This window comes from Macaca mulatta, chromosome 14 (genome assembly GCF_049350105.2).
Source record: "Macaca mulatta isolate MMU2019108-1 chromosome 14, T2T-MMU8v2.0, whole genome shotgun sequence".
Lineage (NCBI taxonomy): Eukaryota > Metazoa > Chordata > Mammalia > Primates > Cercopithecidae > Macaca > Macaca mulatta.
The window spans coordinates 80532780-80553498 of record NC_133419.1 but is presented as its reverse complement, the minus strand read 5'-3'; positions in this window follow the sequence as shown (position 1 = coordinate 80553498).

Genomic DNA, 20719 nt, shown 5'->3' with positions numbered 1-20719 from the left:
CCTCATCCAAAATTCTACCGTCTCTGCATTCTCTATCCCTTTGCTGCTTCCTGTTTTCTTCCCAGTGTATGTCTTTTCACCTTGGGAATTTATTAGAAATTTATGTAGTTTCTAGTTTGTAGCCTCTCTCTCTTAGAGAATGTAAACTACTTGAGGGCAGACTTGAGCTATCTCATTTACAGTTGTATCCTCCAGGGATCAGAATAGTGGCATAAAGTAGGGAACTCAACAAATAGTTTTGAATGAATTAAAACAAAAATTCCAAGAATGTAGGTTTGTATTTGAAATAGCATGCCAAATACAACACAGTAAACTCCAATAAAGTAAGCAGATGAAAGTGTGACGGATAAGAGAAAATAAATGTTGGCAAATAAAAATTAAGCTGTGGGGAGGGTTTTCCATGAAGTTCATTTTATAGCAATGTTTTATACACTTGGTAGATGAGTCAGATACTTGACTTTGTCAATATTTATTGACAACCTACTATGTGCCAGGAATTTTTAAACATGTAATTGTACACATGTGCATGTGCACAGTCACACAGAAAGTATAGTCTGCACATTATTATATATATAGTCTCTCTCTATATATGTATGTCTATATATATGTGTGTGTGTGTGTGTGTGTGTTTAATATATACAAATCAATTCTGGTCAACCCTGACGGGTTGATGTCATTCTCCCCTCTTTATTTATCAGCTAGAAAGACCAAAACTCAGAAAGATGAGGTTACCTGTGTATTTAAATAAGGGTGTAAATAATACCAAAGTTCAGGCTTTTCCACATTTATGTACACATTTTGAAAGGTTTTATTTATAGCTCCACTGCTTTCTAGATGTGTGATATTATTCAAATTAGTTGGCACCCTTGATTTTGTTTCATCATTTGTAATATGAAAGAAGCAGATTTAGTCTGCTTATTCCAAAAAGTTGCTTCCAATTTGGAGGAAGTAATGAATGTGAAACACTGAACATGGAGGTTCACTGTGTTCACCATGACAGGGAGAAAAATTGATCTGCAGTGAGAACACATTGAGCTAATATGAAAGAGAAGCAGAGAAGACAGATGATGAGAAGGTCTTGATGCTGGTTGAGTCTCCTCTGCATCCAATCATTCCTGAAGCCAGCTCTCATTCTTCCCCCTCCACCACTGGTAAATAGTAAATTTTCCTCTTTGACTTAAACTAGCCATGTAGCTGCTGTTCACAACTGAAAGCCTCATAACTAACACAGAGCCCTGCATTGACCTCCATGGAGTCTTGCTGATACAGTTCTCACCATATGAGGAGCCCTTTTATCAAGAGTATACCTGACTCTAATGTCTAGGAGTGTAATGTTGAAAAACACTGAGTTTCTGCTTCCAAAAAGTCCAATATTAATCAGATATCAGACATTTAAAAGAGATATATGCATGTTATAAATATGCAAAGTGTTATGGGAAACCAGAAAAGAGGACATTATATTTGCAATGAGACCTGAAGAATAAGTAGGGATCCATACTGTCTTTAATTTGATCATGCAGATTTCCTTTTAAATAAGCCTCTTTCACATTTTCTGGAAATTTGCTGAAAGCTTTAGAGGGTATCTCTAGGGAAAAGAAATCTCAGGCCAAATGGTTGTTAGACTCACAGATATATTAGAAACATAACATACCTTCCAATGCCACTTGTCCGTGAGTTTAGTTTTCACTACAGTGTTTCTTTACTTACTGGAATTCATAGACATCTTGCAGAAATAGTATAGCCCTTTCCCCAGAAAAATGTGTTCACCTACAGAATTTCTCATACAATGTCATGAGTTCTAATATCCCAAATTAAAATTCCCTGCCATGTAGAATCAGCTACTGACCCCTTCGACAGGCCTCTTTGTGGAGTCAGGACTCCTCTGAATCCCACCCACAGGCAGGTGCTAAGTGTTTTCTGCCATAAGAACCATGGCAAAAATAAATGGTGACTTGTTAAAGAGCTTTATCATATGATTTGCCTTCTGTACTCTAATGTCTCAAAGTTATAACTGACTAGATGAAGCTCATGAGGAAAATAAGTCGTCTAACTTGACTTATACTTCCAAGAGTGAGCTATTCTCCAAGAAGCCGGAATCTAGCTCAGGAGCCTCTCTCTCAAACAAATGTGAGTTATGCAGCTTCTATCTGTAGGGCACGGTGCATTTCCTCTCCACTGTTGCACAAGATGCTTCTTAGCCATAGCTATTGAATTAATCAATCAAATTTCATTTTTACTGCACCATTCTGGAATCCACTCGTACCCCTTTCCAGTAATACTGAAAAGAAAAATAATCCATACTACTCAATTAAGAATAAAACATATGTCTTCTTGATGATGTCTGAGTGGTAGCAATTCCAGTGGTCATTGTCTCTTGAAGTTACTCAGCATTAAAGCCAAGATAGACTACCAGGGTATACCTGCAAGCAGACACGTTTCATTACAACCACTAAATGAAAAAAAAAGAAACATGTATAAAGTAAGGGGTATCTGATGACTGAGTGTCTATAGCCAGAAGCAATAATAATAACATGCATTTAGTGAGCACTTTCCCTTCTAACTGTTCAAAGAGCTGCACCAACTAATATTTAATTCACCTCCACCACAGCCATCTGATTTATAACTTCTCCAGGGCCCAGGACTTGAGTAAAGAAGATTACTTAGGCAGTCAGCAATGGTCTTGGCTGCTTAAATTGCCAAGGATATACATTTACTGGCATTACAAGAGAGGGATCTAGAATCTAGAATAAGGGAAGGGATGAATGTTTGTGCTGGTATAGAATCAGGCACATTGTCAAGAGAGGACTGCCCCAGAAGTAGAGAGCTCACCAAGAAGACTCATGGGAGGCATCACCCTGCAATAACACAGCCATGGGTTGGCATTCTTAGCCTCACAGCTCCATAAACTCCACCTTGTTAATAGCCTAGAGTTGACATAACTCAAGGAAATTGCCTGATCATAACCTAACTCGTAATACACAAATTCAAATGAAATCAGACTACCTATCAATGTGTTTGTCTGCAATGCACAGATATTTCTTTGAGTGACTAAAGGGCAATGTTTGCTCACGAGACATGTGTCTGGTTTCCCTGTACCAAAAAACAAACAAAACAAAACAAAAAGCAAAAAACTTAGGAACTAACATAGTGATTGAGGAATATGAAATCAGATTAAAGACCACTTTTTTTCTGTTCCTTGAAGACAATTAGAAATAGTTATTCTCCCTCTTTTCTTCCCTACTTCCTCTTTACTCTCCGTTTTTGTTTCTCATATCCATAGGTCTTTTGATAGGCAATTTTCTCCACCTATAACACTGCCTTTGCTTACATATGTGCATGTGTCTGCACATGCACGTGCACACACACTTGTAAATACATGTATGCACACACATACACACACACACACACACACATTTTGTCTGGCCAACACCTATCATTACTTAAATGTCAGCTTCGTATTAAATAATATCTGAGGCCCTCATACCAGGTTAAGTTCTATTATGTATTCCCACAGCACCACACATTTCTCTCTTTTGTAGCATTTGTTATGTGGCATTTTAGTTAACTTTTATTTTCCATGAGATTGTAAGTTCCATTTGGGCAGAGATTAGTAGCTTCTGGTTCATCATCCTCTCCATAGCATCTAACACGGTACCTGGCATATCTAGTATATGTTGAGCTATTAACAGCAAGAATACGAATTATAGATAACATGTTTAAAGCATTCAGATATGCCAGGCACTAGCCTAAGAACTTTGCATGTATTATATAATCTTCACAACTTGCATTTATGTACCATGGTCAGCATTTTCAAAAAAGGAAAATGAAAACTGCAAAGATGAAGTCACTTTCTTAGTTTGGGTCCCTCAGAAACAAATTCTGAAAATAGGATTCAAGTGCAAGTAGTTTGAGAGATGATCTCAGGAAACGTCCATGGGGGAGTAGAGGAGTGAGACAGGAAAAGGAAAACAGCCAACAAAGGGTGCATCATCTAGTCAGATACCACTGTGGGCAACTGGAACTCAATCCCACGGGGAAATGCCAGCAGCCAGCGCAGAACACTTACATAAGAGTTATCCCATCAGAAGAGCAAGGGAGATGGGGTATCTATGTACCACCTTCCATCAGTCATTGGTTGAGGTCTGCTAAGCATAAGTTTCAAGGCATTATTCCCCAGCCCTCCAGCCCGCTGTGTGCATGCAGGCACAACAGGCTCCAGCCATCAGAGAGAGCACTGGAGGAGTTGGAAAGCAGGAGTAGCGCCCTTCTGTAAGAAGAACTAAGACATGTAGGAAGATAGCAGCTGCCCAGGTTACACACTCAAGTTCCATTTTTAATCAGGGACAGCACTGGGATGGGAACCTGAGACTGTTTGACTCCAGAGTACACGTGTTTAATTACTATTTTCATCCCCATAAGTTAAGGAAATGAATAAAAAGAAGGAAAAGAAACAAAGTGAAGAAAAAAGATTATCAGGAAGAACCTTTCACGAGAGCTAAGATTAGGTCTGATGAAGCTTTTTCTGTCCCCAAAGAGAAAATGCTTTTCTAGCAACTGGGGTGTTCATGCTTTCTGGGTTCAGTGTCTCTCTTCTTGGGGAGCATTGCACTGCTTTGTCAATTTTCTTTCTCTTTATGCTTCCCATGGTAAAGGAACCCCTCTGCTTTGGTGCTCTATATTCTTTCTGGAGATATGATAATATGCTGATTTGGCTACAGTCAAGTCTTGACCTATCCTGGGAGCCATGCTGTTTCTATGGTGATTGCCCATATATCAGCTGTCAGCTGTTATTCATTGATTTTCTTGTCAGAAGCTCAGATTACTGAGGGCACTATTTATGGTTGCCAGAAAGCCCTGTATCCTGCCCATGTATTTCTTCTCTTCTATTCTCTTCCTCCCATCATACTCATCATCTTATTCCATGCAGGCTTCAGAATTAGGTTGCAGCCCCAAATTTAGTTAATCCATTTTATTGGTGAGATAATGGTGTCTCTCTCACAATGTGATAGCTGTGTCTTGAGAATAGGCATTTGTTAATTCAGTTCTTGTTAATCAAATCTTTTTGTAAAGCAAATAATCATGTCCTACAGGTCATCGTCTCAGTCAGACCATTTAGCCAGTGCTTGTATGCCATCTGTACATTTGTTTACTTGTGAAATGAAGCCTATGTCCAGGTCAACACATGTATATTGAGCACCTACTATGTACCAGTCACTGTGGTTATGACCAAGACGTGAATAGGACATGTTCCCTGTTTTTAAAGTCTGGTGGGAGAAACACATAAAAATGTGGCCAGGCGTGGTGGCTCATGCCTATAATCCCAGCACTTTGGGAGGCCAAGGCGGGCGGATCCCCTGAGGTCAGGAGTTCAAGACCAGCCTGACCAACATGGAGAAGCCCCATCTCTACTGAAAATACAAAATTAGCCAGATGTAGTGGTACACGCCTGTAATCCCAGCTACTCTGGAAGCTGAAGCAGGAGAATCGCTCTAACCTGGGAGGCAGAGATTGCAGTGAGCCAAGATTGTGCCATTGCGCTCCAGCCTGGTCAACAAGAGCAAAACTCCATCTCAAATAATAAAAATAAAAAATAAAACTGTGATGTCAGCACCTGGTGATATGCAGTATCAAAGAGTTAAGTATGAGTCATATGTAAAGGATGTACAAGACAAAACAGCCTAAAGCAAGGAAAGGAAGTCAGAGAGGTTACACAGGGACGTAATATCTGTGGTATTGGGTTGGAAAAACAATCCAGCTTGTGAAAAGTCTTAAGGTGTGAGCATGAATATTTCTTTCAGGTAATTGCAAAAGGTTCCATTGAATCAAAAAGTAGAGTGGCAGGTGGGTGTGCTGATCATTCCCCATTTCGACTCCTCTTGCACTCCCTCCACCAGCGTCAGTTCAACCCTGTGCCTTGGGAGGCCCACTTCTCTGAATTGCCTTTGTAACTCGGGCTAATTCCTCACTGAGGAGCCTGGTGAGTTAAACTTGGACTCTTTTGCCAGGTACGATAACTGAACTTGATTCTACAGGCCGGTTACATGTCAAACTGTGTTCCATAAACTGCTTGGATTAGAGTGGGGCAATGAATCAGGGAGCAGAGTGCAAGCAAGTGCTAAATGTATTCTCCCACTCTGCCTCTGCTGAAGTAGCTGTGCTTACTGGTGCTTTAACATGAAATTTATGAGGAAGAATTTGCCCAACAAATACCACTAGAAGGAAGGAAAGAAGGGAGGAAGAAGGAGGGAAGGAGGGAAGAAGGGAGGGAGAGAGAGGAGGAAGGGAGGGAGAGAAGGAGGGAGAGACGGACGGAGGGACGGAGGGAGGGAGGGAGGGAGGGAGGAAGGAAGGAAGAAAGGAAGGAAGAAAGGAAAAAGGGAAGGGAGGAAAAGAGAGGGAGGGAGAAAGAAGGATCTCATGGTAATTCGCAGGTATGGAATTTGAAAAGTCTTATACTGGGGAGTAAAATTATCTTGTATGTAATTTAGGGAAAGCCTTCTGGCATAAGAATAGAAGATAAAGTAAAGGGAGTGAAACTGAGAAAGGAAAATCAGTGAGGAGGCTATTGATAGACTTCAGGTAAGAGGTGATGAGCCCTAGTGTAGATTTGTATTTGTTGTTATGGAGAGGAAAGATTGGAATCCAGGTACAATTAGGCATACAGTCAGCAGGGTTTAGTGAGGGATTGGATTATGGAAAAATAATAATAACATGCACCCATAGGGTTGTTGGAAAGGTCATTTTTATGCAATTGTGTTTTAAACTGCAGAGAGTAGTGCAAATATTAATTATGAGTGTTATTTCAACTAGATCATATCCCTCTTTATTCCTAGATAGCGTTCTTTCCATGCACCCCTCCCATGATTCATTGTAAATTGAGCTTTCACTAATTGGATTTGTGGAAAGCAATAGAGAATGCCATTTGGCTACTTCCTCTTTAGGGAATGTTAATATTCAAATCTCCAGGTCATTATTTAGAATACCCAATTCCAACATGGGAAATTTAAAATTGCATCTCATATTAATCTTTAAAGCAAGCTCTCCTTTGCCTCCAGATGAGCAAATATTTGAACTGGAGAAAGAGGATCTTTTCTGCAACTTACAAGAAGTCTTTGACCAAATTATCCAATGGTGGTAGATTCTCATATCCTGAAGGGGCATATAGGAATCTTGGCTTATACTCTATGTTATTAATGATAAGGAGGCTGATGATGAAGATGATAATGGTAATGACTCTAATAATCCTTATATTTACCATATTTTAATATCTATTCTGTGCCAGTAAATATGCTAAGCACTTTCTATACATTATTTAATTTAATAATGCTTAATGTTATGATAATTTTACAGTTCAGAAAACTGTACTCAAAAATTTTGAGTAACCTAAATTGATTCAGTTGGTAAAATATAGAACAGAGATTTAATCCTAGCCCAGTTTACCTTGCTCCACATCCCATGCTCCTTGTTCCTAGGCAGGTGAATCAAGTATAGAGGCTTCTGTCTTCTCACTCCCCAGTCTTACCAACTGAGGCACCAGCCTTATCTCCAGACAAAAAGTATTTTCCCTAAACATTCTGGCCTTATCCAGACTAGAGTGGATTTTCCTGATTGGGGCCATCAATACACTGAACAGACCTCTCTAAGCAGAGAAAGTGACAGGGCTTTACCCAAGAACAAACAAAATGACATTGTCTGTCACTCTCAGAAATGTAGGTTTAATGTGTCAGACTAGGCTAACTGGACTGGTGGGAGACTGGGACATCCTTCTAGCTTCATGTTAATGTGAATCTCAGAGAAATCTGGTAAAATAATTCAAAGCAGACACTAAAGCCATTTAACTGTGAGCTGAAACCTATGCACTGACATTATATCTGAATCTTGAAGAGATCTAAGGATAGAACAAAGCCACTTTGAACTTGGTTGTGAAGACGGAAAATGTTCATAAGACTTCGGGATAAGGGGCTTTGGAAAATTATCTGGAGATGGTGGGAAGGTTCTGGGTTCTTAATTTCAACTTTTCTGTGTTCTTCCTTCTCCCACACACAATCCCCCAGCACTCTGCACCCTCTCAAAAGGATAGATATTTTTTGGCTTGTCTCCCTCAAAATAGCCTTGATTTATTGAGACATACTATGAAACCATGAAATAGCCTTGGCTCCAGTATGGTATGTAATACATTTTCGTACTTCTCTAATAATTATGATAATAACTAATATATACTGAGTGCTTCATATGTGCCAGGCACTCCACTGTGGACTCCCATGTTAATTTAGGCCTTTTAACAACCAATGATTTATGTACAATTATTATCCCCATCTTACAGATGGGGGAATTGTTGGTTAGTAATATGAAGAAACCTGCCCAAAGATAACTTCAAACAGCAGGTTTGGGATTTGAACACAAACACTTTGATTCCAGAAACCATGTAATTACCCCGTCTTTATACCTTTTTGCTATAGAATTCTTCCAGTCACCCAAACATTCACATTACTGTTACTGAGAACTGTAGGAGGCCAAGTGTTGCATTATACAGAGAAAATGCAGGCATTCAAAGAAACACCCTATATCCTGAAGATACGTGGAGTTTTAGAGCTACATGATGGGTGTTCTTTCATTCCTCCATTGGATCCTTCAACATTTTTGAACATCTATTATTTTAAAGGCCGCAAGTTGGATGCCAGGGATATAAAGATGAAAGAACAGAATTCATATCTCAATGAGCTCCTAATCTAGTACAAGGAAGGGAATTGCAATGCATGGAACAAATAGAATACAGGAACCAGCATGACCCCATCTCCAGTCCCAGTCCACCCCATGGGGACATGCAAACTTGTCTTTCTGAGGTCAGGTACAGCTTCAGAAATCTTTCAACATGGAGCTCCAGTTATACGCTACTAATTAATTGGATTCAGCAGTTGAAATGGAACCTTTTTCTGCTATAATCTAGTAAAATGGCAGACAGGGAGGCATATATGAGTGAGAGTGGGTACGCAAGGGGATCGTAGAGTTCCAGGGTCAGTCCTTAAAGAGTGTCCAATCCAACCCTCTCATTTTTCAAAAGGGGGAAACTAAAGTCCAGAAACCAGTAGCAAAAGAGAATTAGATCAAGAACTCCAGTTCCCCATGCCCTTTCCACCACATCACAGTTCTCTCTTCATGAAATGTCCTCTACAGTGAAGTGAGCTTCTGATAGAGTCAGAGAAAATGAGCCTGCACTGATGTCTGCAAGTATCTGCAAAACCTTCCTGGGTGTGAGGAGGCCAATTGAGCTTGGGGTGAGAAGGCCTTTGGGGCTGCTTCCTAGAGCCTGGTGCTGATCTGCTGATTTTTATACCATTTCTTTTAATTAATGTGTAAAAAAAAAAAAGACAGCTCTGTCAGCTTGTGCCAAGTCTTTTGCATCTTCAGCTTGGTGCGCTGGGGCATGAACTTGAGATATCTGTGAGTGAAAGTTTACAATGCTAAAATGGGAAGTATTAATGAGTGGAACCACCATGCATGCACTTACCAGGATCAATTTTCCACTTAGACAGCTTTTGTCCAGTTGTAGTAACTACTAACCAATCTATACTCCCTAATGGATTAAAGCGGAAAGGTCAGGAATCATAAAATCATCCATTTCCCACTCATTAATATTCGAGTGTGGGCTCCTGGACCTGCCCTAGGCTGCATCACAGTGAGAACTTGTTTATAACAAGGTTACAAGGAGATCAACAGCCCAGACTATGTAGAAATATGGATTTGCATGCAGTTTTCTGAATGACTGAATAGGACCATATGTGACAACATGATAGTTGGCAATTGATAAGAGAAATGTGGTAAAGAATCAGGACCAGGGTGAGGTGAGTGAGACCTTTGTTGACAAGTTTAAGAGGCTGCCAAAAAACTCAGTAATCAAAATAAATATTGCAATACGTTTTTAAAATTTTTAAATATTGCAGTATATTTTTTAAATTTCCTAATAAGGAGATGAACTGGGATTGAGATTCCCAATGGTCTGTTCTTTTTTTTTTTTTTTTTTTTTTTTTTTTTTTTTTTTTTTTGAGAAGGAGTCTGTCTCTGTTGCCCAGGCTGGAGTACAATGGCATGATCTCAGCTTACCGAAACCTCCACCTCCCAGATTCAAGCAATTCTGCCTCAGCCTCCTTAGTAGCTGGGATTATAAATTTGCACCACCACGCCCGGCTACTTTTTGTATTTTTAGTAGTGACGGGGTTTCACCATATTGGCCAGGCTGATCTCAAACTCCTGACCTTGTGATCCGCCTGCCTCAGCCTCCCAAAGTGCTGGGATTACAGGCGTGAACCACTGCGCCTGGCCGGTCTGTTCTTTCTATCACACCTTTCTGTTACAACATGGGAATTAGAAGCCTTAGAAAGGAGAAATTCTTATACAAAAACTGGACATTTATAAGAACGCTAAATAGGGAAAGATATGAAGCATAAAGATGAGCAAGAGATTTGGTCCCTTTAACCTATCATATAACCCCAAGAAATATATTGTATGCATTAAATACATCACTAAATTAAAAAATATAAAGCCAGCGCAGGGGCTCACACCTGTAATCCCAGCACTTTGAGAGGCTGAGGCAGGTGGATCACTTGAGACCAGGAATTAGAGGTCAGTGTGACCAACATGGTGAAACCCTGTCTCTACTAAAAAAAAAAAAACATACAAAAATTAGCTGGGTATGGTGGTGTACCCTGTAATCCCAGCTACTTGGGAGCCTAAGGCATGAGAATTGCTTAAACCAGGGAGGCAAAGATTGTAAGTGAGGCAAGATAGTGCCACTGTACCCCAGCCTGGGTGACAGAGCAAGACTCTAAAAATAAATAAATAAATAAAATTTAAAAAAAATATAAAGAGACACCAACAAAACCAGTGCTTAAATTGGGAGAAATTAAGAAAGAACTCTGAATATTGAGAAAATCTCGCAAAGATTTGGAAGAAACTAAAATTAAAAAAAAATATGAATAATAGTTACTTTATCGGCAAAGTGGGGAGAGCAATTTCTAACTCAGGTTGTTGCAAGAGTTAAATGAAGTAGGGTGTGCTAATGGCCTGACCTATAGCAAAGTAACGAATTCAGTTACTGTTCTTGATATTTTTGTTTGTAATCAGACAGAACTGTGTTTAAATTCCATGTGTCATTCATGCATGATCTTAGGAAAGTGAGCTTTGATCCAGGTTAGGTTTTTGAAATCTACAAAATGGGGACAAAAGATAAACATCTTAATTTTAAAAAATTGATGGTGATAGTTGTTACTGTATTTGGGAAAGAAATTTGTTGTTTCAAACAATACTGACAGCAACTGTTTTTGCTTTCTAAGAGGAGTGGTAGGGTGAGTCACATCAGTGGTAAAATAAATCTCAAAGCTATTCCTGTCTTCTTCCAGAAAACGATGGAGGAAGAAAGAAGCCTGAAATTTCAAACTCGTTATGTTTTGTGAGTGGCTGAAGGGTGCCCAGGTGTAGATGGTCCTTTCTGTTAGCAGAGATGTTTTGGATACACAAAAAGAGGCAGTAGAAAATTTCCGTTTTGATTCAATATAACTTCAAAGCTTACAGAATCACAACCATCACCCAGAGGCATGTCTATATGTACACTATACATCTGGATATTCCTAAACATCTGAATGGCTGACTGCAGTTTTTATACTTTTACCCAAACATTTGGGATCAATATCAGAAAATACAGGACAGAATAATAACTTCAGGGAAGCTGTCAGATTGAATGTCTATAATTGAAGCTTGGAAAAGTAACACCCAGATCTGCTATGTGATAGAAGAGCTGAGAGAAGTAAATTGCCTGTGAGCCAATAAGGAAGGCAGGTGTGATTGTGATTATGAGTGATTTTAGTCCCCCTAATTGTTGTCAGGAAACCTGTGAGACATCAGAGCCAGGAGGAGGGAATGATTGACGTCTAAATGATGAGTTCCTGGAGCCATGTGTCAAAGAGAGGCCACCAGGGATAATTCATTTCTGGATCTAGTGATACCTCATGTCTGGGACATAAGTGAATAAGCAATAGTTTAGCTGTTTGACCTAATATCCAGGAATGGACATAATAGTATTATCTGGAATTCAAAATCAGTTACTAGTGAAACAGGCATCCTTGGATACATAAGGTGGCAATGTCATCTGAAATTACATGCAGACCATTTTGAGCATCTCATTAAAAAAAACAAAAATCAGGCATTAACAAGGCTGGCAGCAGCCAAGCTGTGGACAGACAGCAATACTCCAAGAGTACCTTGACTCAGACAACCACAGTGTTAGTGAAAGAAAGGACTTAAATTATCACTACCAGGTTCACAAACAAGTAGCCTGCATGATGAGTTAGTTTTCAGGGGATAGATTGTCTTTGGTATGCTCTGTGTCAAAACAAAAAGTTGTATATAAATCCCTTGGCATGACTCTCTAGTTAACCAAGGCCCCACCACTTTTCCTGCTTTATGCCAGGTACCTTTACATGCTTGTTAACAACATTACTGTGCCACTCAAAGGATTTCAGTTTGCAAGTCCTGAAACTCATTTATTTGTGTGGCAGATGAGAAACCCGAAGTTCAGAAAATTTAATGTTGCCACCTATCTCAGGTCAACCATATACCCAGAATGGGTTGGGATGACTCAATAAAGCATTTATTTAAATGTGGTTTTTTGCACCAATTACGTGCCAGTGCCACTTTTAGTTCCTGACTTTATAAGATAGACATAAAATCTGAATTTCTGGAATTCAGTCTAGCAGGAGAAAAGCCCAGAAATGACATGGTACGTGGTACATGTTCATTGGCCATTAGCTCCCTGAACTTTTGGGCCTAGGAAAACAAAAAAATCACTATATACCTTTTTGTTGTTTTATTATTTTGAGTTTTGTGTCTTTGAGCTGCTAATTGTTGCAGCAGTAACTGGAAATAGTCTTAAGTGGAATGAAGTTCATGGGGCAACAAAGACCTCTTTTACACAGGGTTGTCAGAGAGAGAACATGTGGCTTCCACAGATGACCAAGAAATGTGATTTTGCAGGAAGAATTTTGGTTTTTACCCAGAATTCACATACTAATAGACTATAGCTTAGGAAATGCATCTCTGGCCGCCTGTGAACTAGAATAATACCACTGAAAATTCTAGCCAGGTATTTTCTATATATTTTACATACAGAATGTTGTCACAATCACCTCACAGTGTGTGTCTATTATTATTTTCATTCAATAAGATGAAGAAACTGAGGCACTAGAAGTCAGCATTTTCAAGTCCACACAGCTAGTAAGCAGTAGAGCTGGGATTTAGATTCACATCTATACATTACTGTTTCCACAGCCTTCCCAGTGCCCCACTTCAAGGTCCTCTCTTTATTTTTGCCACATAGAAGAAATTGTTTCTGGGAGAATAGGCAGAAATCACAAAGCCACGGCTTTGCCTTTATGCTATGCATTCCAGGACCACATTCTGGGGCCATGACAAAAGGATTGAGAGACTAGTGAATGCTGCCAGTTATTTAATTTCATCAGAGGAAGGCCAAAGCAAAAAAAGAAAAGATTATCTTGTATCTCACATAGCATAACATTCTTTGCCCTTTTTTTTTTTCTGGTGATTGCAGCCTCTAATTATTATTGAACAATTGGGGATGTGGGAGGAAAGAACATTTTAGACACTGCAAAAAGAAGTACCCTTGATTGGTTGGGCATAGTAGCTCACACCTGTAATCTCAGTGCTTTGGGAGGCCAAGGCAGGAGGGTTACTTGAGGCCAGGAGTTGGAGAACAGCCTGGTCAATTATAATGAGACCCCTTCTCCCTTAAAGATAGATGGATGGATGGATGGATAGATAGATAGATAGATAGATAGATAGATAGATAGATAGATAGATAGATACAAACAATCTTAATTAGCTTGGCATGGTGGCTGCTATGGTTGAACTAGCCACTTGGGCTGCTGAGATGGGAAGACAGCTTGAGCCCAAGAGTTTGAGGTTACAGTGTGCTATGATTGTGTTACTGTACTCTAGCCTGGGTGACAGAGCAAGACCCTACCTCTAATAAAACAAAAGCAAGTATATGTACAAAACAAAAGTACCTTCAGGTAGATGGACAGTTATTGAGTTTAAATTTGCTACAGACCCTGGGGCTATGAGCCAAGGGGAACACAGTGTGGGAATGAGGAAGAGGCCTCAGGTGACTTTAGGCAGATGGGATTTTTTTTATGAACCTCACACTGTAAAAACCACCCATCCCCCTGCCCCCAACCAAGATGTATAGAACTACCAGTGGCCTTCTAGGTGGTAAAATCTTCTCCAAGATTCTAGCAAGGCAATGTTGGTCATTCTTGAATTTAGGTGGTGGTTTTATCTTGTGTGCTTTTTAAATTTTTCTGGATTTGATAGTTATTTTATTGGTGTGATAGTAATTAATGATGTTTGTCAAATATTTTCAGTCTCCGCCTCTTCAGGGTCCATAATAATCTTGATTTTTCTGGCTTCTTTATATTTGAGTGATGACAACTGTGGATAGATGATGTGTTGAAAGCTGCACTCTTCTCTTTGGTCCCCTGGTTAGCAATTTAGAAGCTGATTTTTTCATTAACCTGGGGGCCTGAGTCACTGAAATCAGCACATTTTCCCACATATCCCCCATAATGGACTTATAGAATTAATACTATTAATATTTGGTTTATTTTAAAACCACTGTAAGTTGGAAGTTGTTACTGCAATATATCCTAGCTCATCCTGACTGATAAAATTGAACAATTCAGAGACTGAGTGAAGTAATTCCAGCCAGAAGCAACTTACACTAGAAGTTCCTAATGTGATCTTAAAGATAATGTGGTATGTTTAAAATAAATAGAGCCCTCTATTCTGAGATGACATTTTATTATGTTTAATTATTCAGTATTATGAGCTCTTATTAGTCATTTAACTCAAGTGATTGTGAAAGTTAAACTCAAATTTCTTAGGAAATATAAATGCATTTAATGAATATTTTTAAAAACGATCTGTCCAGTAAAGGCAAGATTTGTGATGGACTACAAACGTGAACTTAGAATTACAGTTATAATAATGATGCCACATCTATACTTACAATTTTTTAATGGCTTTTCTTTATACTCCTGACAAAGCTAATTACTTAGCCTGAGTAAAATAAGTCTCTCCATGATAAGGTTCCACACTTCTTGCTCCAACCTCTTCTCTCACAACCGGATGGGACTACTTGTGAATCATGAGTATGAAGTGCTTGCCCATCTCCTATCTTGACACATGCTGTTGCTTTTCTCTGGAGCACATTTTAATTCCTTTGCCTTGTCCCTTGTCTTAGTTCATGTGGGCTGCTATTACAAAACCATTGACTAGGTGGAATATCAATAACAGACATTTATTTCTTACAGTCCTGGAGGCTGGGAAATCCAAGATCAAGGCACCAGCAGATTTGGTGTCTGGTGAGGCCCTTCTTTCTGGTTCATAGATGGAATCTTTTCGCTGCATTTTCGCATGGCAGAAGGAGCAAGGACCTCCTCTATCCCTAATTCCACTCAAGACGGGTCTGCCTCCATGACCTAATCACTTCCAAAGGCTTTAACTCCTCATATCATCACCTTAGGGATTAGGATTTTAACATATGAACTTGGGGATGGTTTACACCAACATGCAGACCATAGAACCACTCTTTAGTCCTCCATCTTTCAACGTGGGTATAATCCCCTTCAGAAAACTTTCCCCCTTACCTGTACAGTAAGTTGGGAGTCTCAAAACATCCCATGCCTTTCTCTAGTATAGTATGTACTGTAATGTGTTGAAATTACATATTTATTGGTTTGCCTTCATTATAAACCCATGTGTTCCTTGAACATAAGAACCATTTTGTTGATTGCATTCCCTCACCACCCAGCACAATGTCTGGCACACAGTGTGAGCTCAATAAATATTCACTGAACTAATAAAACTAACATAGTAAATGCTTTTGCCAACTAACATGCTGTCACCTAAGCCACCAAGTCATTCCTTTGCCAACACACTCATGAGTCTGTGTGAATTGTCAAAATAAGCATTTGATGCTCTCATTTCCTGAATTAAATCAGGTGCCTTCTCTTCTTTTTTCTGTTTCAGGCAAAGCCCCTCAGTTGCCCAGGCTGAGTGCAGTGGCACAATCATAACTCACTGTGGCCTCAACCTTCCAGACTCAGGCAGTGCTGGTGCATCACCATGCAGGGATAACTTTTTATTTTTCATAGAGATGGAGTCTCCCTATACTTCCCAGGCTGACCTCAAACTCATGGGCTCAAGTAATGGTCCTGCCTTGGCCTCCCAAAGTGCTGGAATTACAGGTGTGAGCCACCATGCCTGGCCAGGGACTTTTTCTTAAGTAGGGAATTAAAGAAAGCATAATCCTATTTCTTGCCAAATATGTTATGCTATAAAAAGACAAAGAAGCATTAATGAGTTTTTGGAAGTGTCAATCTTGTAAACAAATTAATAATCATTTTGATACAAGAGCATAAAATAAAGGTAGATATCAAGGTATAGGGATAACTTTCTAGGAAAACACTTTAGTATATACATGCTGCATGCAGATTTTGAAGATACAGAAATAAAGTGAGGACAAACTTCTGTTCTCAAGCAGTGCAGAGTCCAATGAGAAATAAAAAGGATACACAGGAATTCTAAAGAAAGAAAGGATGAACGATAGATTAGAGGCACAAAAAATAATGAGCACTCAAAAAAGGTAGTTGAATAAATTAATGAATTTATCATGTAAATTTATTACATCTGAACATCCGAGCTAAAAAGACAACTACTGATGTTTTCCTGCAAACTGGTAGTTCTCCAAAGGAAATTGAAAGCCAATCATAACAAATACAAATTGGGGTTTAAAAAGGAAAACAAGGGGGAAAAAAGGTAAAATTAAGCATTAATTAAATATCAACTATTTCACATATAAAATTTCATTTTGTTCTACAAAAATGTCCCAGAGTCACTTTTTCTGAGACGATTTAAACACTTTTTATAAAACTTTGCCCAAGGTCACTCTGCTTGCCACTGATAAAGTTGGAATTGGCATTCTGGTCAGCTAGACCTACCAGCCCTTATTGTGTCTAACACAACAGGATTTCTCAAAGTGTGCCTGATAAACCATGTACTTCAGAATTTCCTATGGGTTATTACAGCAATAGAAAATTGCCAATTTTATATCTCAGACCTAAGGAATCCAAATTTCCAGAGCTTGAGTCTGGGAATCTGCATAAAAACAAGTCCCCAGGCTCAGTTGTACATATGATCAGAAGGAGACCTTTTATTATATTGCATTTCCTCATGGCTGAACACCAAAGAGAAGATAATTTAGCCTAGCAGTGTATGTCTCTTACTGGGAGATGAAAGAGACCGAGAGTTTACTCATCAAAACCATAAACAAATTATATCTATTATCTTTATTAATTGATTATAATCATGATAGCTACACCAGTAATTATAAAGAAAGAAATCTGCTGTGTGTTTCTGAAGAGTCAGGACCATGTCTCACTTGGCACTAAATCTTATTCATCTTTGATTCTCTTAAAAAAAAAAGTAGGTAATGGGAACTCAAAAAAAGACAGTTGAATGAATGAATGGATGAATTTATCGTGTAAATTTATTACATCTGAACAACTGAGCTATAAAAAACTACTGATATTTTTCTGCAAACTCTAGTTCTCAAAAGGAAAATGAAAGCCAATCATATTAAATGCTACCACTTCAATAAAAATCGTTACTAGAATTGATACGGGTTTTTGCTTTTTGTTTTTTATAATAAATGCACTTTCCCTCTTACCTGCTTCCAGTGATCCCTAACTTGGTGGTGATCTTTAATTAGGAGATGTCATACATTGACTTCTCAGCAGTTACTCTAAATACGCTATGAGTCTCTGCTGCACATAAGAAAAGCCACAGATTCCAACTGTGAAACCACAAAGTCCTTTAGCCTCTGGTTTGTACATGATAGAAGACACAAGCTGTGACCTTGATAAAAAACTGGAGCATTAAAAAATGTTAACCTTTTACTGTCTGAAAATTCACAGTATCCCAATCATCTTCTACAAGACCTAGTAACATATGCCACTGCTACCCAGACATTCTCACTTGGATTTCTCACAGCATCTCAAAAGCATTATGCCCAGAACTGAACTCATGAGGCTCGCTTCTCCTATTTTCTGCCTTTTCAATATCTCCATCATCCAGTAAGCCATCCCAGCCAGAAATTAGGGAGCCATATACTGCCCACCTACCATCCCTACATTTAGCTCGTCACCAGGCCCTTTCCACTTTTATCTCCTAAATACCTCTCATATCTGTCTTGTCTGCTGTACCCCCACTGCTCTTATCTTTGTCCTGCCCACCATTTTCTTTCCACCTGGATTTGTGTTTTTTCTGTTTGGGGTCTTGTCACCTTATAACCTGTCTCTTACAGTGCTGTCTAAGTTTTTGACTACAGCACAGATCTTGCCTCTGTATATAATTTGTCAGGTTCAAATCTACTTTAAAATCTGGTTTGGGGATGATATATAATGTACATTATGATAAATATGTATATACTGTTTCAAGTCAACCTGTCTTTGCACATACTGTTTGCTGTCTCTGAAATGCCCTCCCTTCTGTTTGCCTAAACAGTTTCTATTTATACATGAAAATCCACTCTAAGCAAAATGATATATATATATACATATATATATTTACATTTATTTAATTGTCCTGACAAAATATATGCAAAGCGTAAAAAGAAGTTTTTATTCACAGCATCATCACTGAATGAAGTTCTTGACTACTCTCTGCCACCACTCCCAAAGAGTTAGTCAGGCTCTGAACTATCATAGCTATTTATTTTATGTGTTTTTTTATTATGGGACTGACTGTGTTGCTTTGTGACTACATGCTCATATACTTTACTCTCAAATGTGTTTCTTTCAGGAAAGGCAGTTATTTTATTTTCCATCCCTTCTTTTTCTAGTGAAGTGTCTGGCATATAGCAGCCTTACAGAGATTTCCCAAATTTACAGCATTAGTTCAGTAATACGATACATCAGTTGAAGGAAAGAAAAGCATTTTCGCTCCCAAATTATTCAAGCAGTGGCCATTCCTAAGAGATGACTTCTCTATTGTGCCTAGATTTACATACTGTTTTTGCTATTGAAGACCTTTTCATAACTAATATAAGCTGTAGGATAAAATTCAGATACCCAAGCTGAAGTTCAATGTGATCTATAATCAGGTCTCAAAAGAATTTTCAGCATCTCAAGCCCTGTGCTTGGCACAAAATAAAATTTTAATAAGAACATGTTGTATGACCATTATTTCCCATGAAGGAATGCCTCTAAAGGAATCTTTGGCTATCAGTTTAAGTAAACCACCGCTTCTTACATTGGTAATCTCTAGAGAGTACACCATATAAATAGCTATAAGACAGTCTTCTCACACATGTGACACCATGACTAGTACAAATATGAATTTAATTCTTAGTGGAGGATATTTGGCTATCCAGGTATTTGTCACATAAAACACTGTGCTACCGGTATGGTGTAAAAGAAGAGATAAGCAGCAGACAAACTGTTCGGCTGCCATCACAGAAAGATTATGTGTGTCCTGAAACCTGTGAGAACTTGGTCTCACAAGTACAATATAGACGTCTCAAAAATTAATTCCATTAGAGGGTAAGGGAGTGCTAAGGACAATGAGATGATTAGTGAAATAACTCCAAAGTGACATCTTATTTTGTTTCCTTGAAATTTGCTTTTAAAAAGCAAAATGTAAAAATTGATATATTTTTTTTTTGTCCTGAGAAAATGTATGCTAAGAGTAAAAATGTCTTTATTTGGAGCACCAGTTGAGATAGTAAAAAATTATAACCAATCTTAATTTCCACAAATGGTAGATTTCAGAAACAAGTTAACCTCCATTCAATAGAAAACTACACAATCATTAGGAATGTAGAGACAAACACATATTGACCTGTGGTGGTGTTCTTGAGACATCCTTTTAATAAAACATGTATAATATAAACTAATTTTCAATTTAAAAAATATGCATAATAAAAACATACATAAAAATACTAGAAAGAGGAACATCAAAATGATAGAGGCTGCTATATATGGGTGATAGGATGACAGGTAATTCTTATTTTCTTCTTTTTCATACCTATATTTTTTGTAATGAGTATGTAATACATTTTTAAATACTCCTAAATTACAATACAGACACATTACAATTTATCTTCGTATTTCTTTCCTTCACTTTCTCCCCCCTCATATGACCATGCTTTTAAATAAGCCAGATTCTTTGAAAAACAATAAAATTCAGCCAAGAAATCAGTCATTTTGAAAATAACCATGTTTGCAGAATGCCTGGCCATTTGGCAGAATCCATCTGTGCTTGGGTTATTTCTGTAGTTGTTCTTCAAATGGGTTTTGTGAGCCCCCTCCAGAGACTCCTAAGATTTTTAACAATCTGGCCCCAGTGTAACCCTCAGCTTCGAGAGTCCCAAAATCAGCTCTGTCTGATTACATATGTCCCAGCACACAATGAATTCTCACCCTTCTTACTTTTACATGTGATATTCCCTCTGCCTGGAACATTCTTCTTCCCTGTTCTCTGCCCTACTATCTTGTTCATCCTCAAGGCCTAGCTCCAATTCCCTTGGCTCTGAATCCTCTTGTAGCCCCATTCCAGGCAAAATTCACTGCTGCTTTTTGTGCTTCTACCA